General features: G+C 50.7%; 1 long non-coding RNA gene across 1 annotated transcript; it reads right to left on the reverse strand.

Annotated features, from left to right (window-relative positions):
* Window positions 1-217: 217 nt before the first annotated feature.
* LOC127492470 (uncharacterized) lies at window positions 218-1,630 on the reverse strand. The gene is made up of 2 exons (XR_007922020.3): window positions 1,106-1,630; window positions 218-637 (listed from the first exon to the last, which is right to left on the reverse strand). It is a non-coding gene; the product is annotated as an uncharacterized LOC127492470 (long non-coding RNA).
* Between the last annotated feature and the right edge of the window lie 1,033 nt (window positions 1,631-2,663).

Raw genomic sequence — 2,663 nt, forward strand, 5'->3', positions numbered from 1 at the left:
ATTCAACTTTGAGCAATGTCCACAGCAGGGAAGAACAATTAGTAAATTCATTAATTGTGCTTTTGTGTACACTTTTATTCTCAAGGCTAATTATTTGTTTAAATTATTTTTGCCTCTATCAAAAGTGTTACCACATGGAAATATTTCAGCTTGGGTTTCTGGTATGAAATATAAGGCTTAGGAAGTTCAGAGATTCTGATGAAATGCAATCAGCTTGTATTTGCTAATGACCAGCACTCAATGTGGAGCCTTTTATTTAAGCAAATGAGTAATTAGTTCAGGGAATACAAGTGTACAAAGAGTAGTGATTCATGGCACCGCTTATCTTTCCTCCCTTATGTAGACAATGGACATCTTCCATGTTTGACTTTTAAATATAATCAAACTCTTGTGTACCATAAGTTGGAATCATGCAGTTTTATGCAAAGCAATGCTATAAAAGGAATACGTCAGCTGCCAAGTCAATATACCAGTGCACATAATAAAAGTGAGGCCTTCACTCTTTTCTTCCTGGAGAGAGACGACCACCTCCTCTCCTCTCTGTTCTAAATGCTCCATGTGTCTGGGCCGCGGATCGAAGATGAACCAGCTGCTGCTGGAGCGGATGCCTCTCAGCTCACAGCTCCAGGTGTGTGGCCTGAAAGGAGATTGATGACTTGGTGTAGGCACAGCCAGTTTCCCCCACCAGGTACAAGGCAGCGACAGCAGAACACAGAAACAGCCAGCCCTCCCTTCTCTAGTATCTTCCCAGCCTGGCTCACCCCTTGGGGAGCTGCACAGTCCAGAATGTGCATTCCAAGAAGGACAATAAGGACTCGCTCAGCACCCCCGAGACCTGGGCTGCGCTAGGCATTTGACCAACAGATTTCATCGCCACAACTGGTTCCAGAAGAGGGCATGGAGGCTCCCAACAGACTGGAACCCAGAGCTGTGTGACTGCAAATCCAGTGCCCTTCCCACCATGCCACACTGCTCTCCTGGCATCTAGCATAGTACCTTGCCATACTAGATGCTGTATTCATTCACTCATTCATGCAACTAGCAGTTATTGAGGATATAGCCCAAACCTGGGGAATATAGCAATAAACAAATGAAAGAGTCTCACCTTCAAATACGTTAGTGCTCAATGGATGACTTTAGCCCATTCTCGTGGTGAGTATCCATTGCATGAATGCGGTTCGCACACATGCAGCTAGGCCTATAGCAAGGATGCGGTAGCAGCTTCACTGTCTCACAACCTCATGAGCGGGCCTGCTGGGGCAGGATGGTTTTCCCTCTGTGGGGGATAAAGGCTGAGGGCACAGACCAAGCCCCCAAGGGGACAAGGCAGGAAGTCCATGGCTCCTGCTCAGCTGTCCCATGCATACTGGGGGCTGTGGGGAGGACGGGCTCCTCCCTGTCTTTCACTTCTCTGCGAACTCCATCACCTGGGGCGAGTGGGCTCTAGAACACGCTTCTGCTGTTACCGAGGCAGCACCGGAGCCTCTCCCAGCCCAGGAAACCGAGGGAGGCCTGCTGCCCACCTCGGCTGTCAGGGAGAGCAGACGTAGTTTAGGGGCAGAAAACACCGAGAAGGAAGATCTCCCTGTCCCTCCACGGGGGCCTGCTTCCTTTTTAAATGTTTGTGCTCTGAGTCTGGCCACACTGCAAAAGCCGCTCCGATCATCACAGGCATTCCAGATGGGAAGGACCTATGAGGTCAGCTAGCCGAGCACTGCCTGCGGAGCAGTCAGCACGCACAGTTCTGCAGCACTTTCTCCAGCCTCGCTGACATGTCCCGGAGGACTGCGCTTCCACCCCGTCCCTCGGGAGCCAATTCCAAAATCCACACGCAGTGCATTTTAGACTGAAGATGTGGCCTGGGTGGGGGTCTCTTTTTAATTATCCAAAGCACTGAACAGAAGCCTGGTGCCATAAAAAAATTGCTGAGGGCCCTCTCCCGCTTCTCCCCATGGTGCCTACCCACCCTGCGAAGTCTGCTCTCCACCGGGAGGCCCGAGCCCCATGGCAGGTTTCCGAGGACCTGGGGAGGTGCCAGGTGGCAGGACTGACGCTTGCTCGGCAGGGCGTACCACGGGCCTCGCGTTGGCCAATCATCCCGCATACATGCCACTAGGGAAACAGCCCTTCCCTAACAAAGCTGCCGTTCGTGCCACGGAGCAGAAGGCTTACTTCTGAGTTCAGTCTGCCTGCTTCATACCCTTCTGAGGCTTAGAGCAGCCATTTATGTGCCCCGAGATTCAGCTCCAACATGTTCGTCATGGTGTTGTTTATGATAGTGGAAAGTTTAAATGAAATCATGCCCAGCAATAGAATGGCTAAATAAATCATGAATGAACCACATAATGCATAGGACATTATGAAACCATTAAAAACCATGCATGCGAAGGGGCAGGTATCGGGCACCGTGGTTAAGTCACAGCTCAGGTGCCCGTACTGCACATCAGAATGCCTCGTTTGAGTCCTAGCTCCTTGGCTGCCGATCCAGTTCTCTGCCGATGTTCTGTGAAGGCAGCAGATATTGGCCCAAACACCCCTACCCAGGTGGGTGACCCAGACGGAGTTCCAGCTCCCCGTTTTGGTCTGGCACAGCCCTAACTGTTGTGAGCATTTGGAAAGTGAACCAGCAGATGGAAGATCTCTCTGTCTTTCAAATAAAGTGA

The sequence above is a fragment of the Oryctolagus cuniculus genome, chromosome 10 (genome assembly GCF_051225735.1).
Source record: "Oryctolagus cuniculus isolate XC-2025 breed Fujian yellow rabbit chromosome 10, ASM5122573v1, whole genome shotgun sequence".
NCBI classification, from domain to species: Eukaryota; Metazoa; Chordata; class Mammalia; order Lagomorpha; family Leporidae; genus Oryctolagus; species Oryctolagus cuniculus.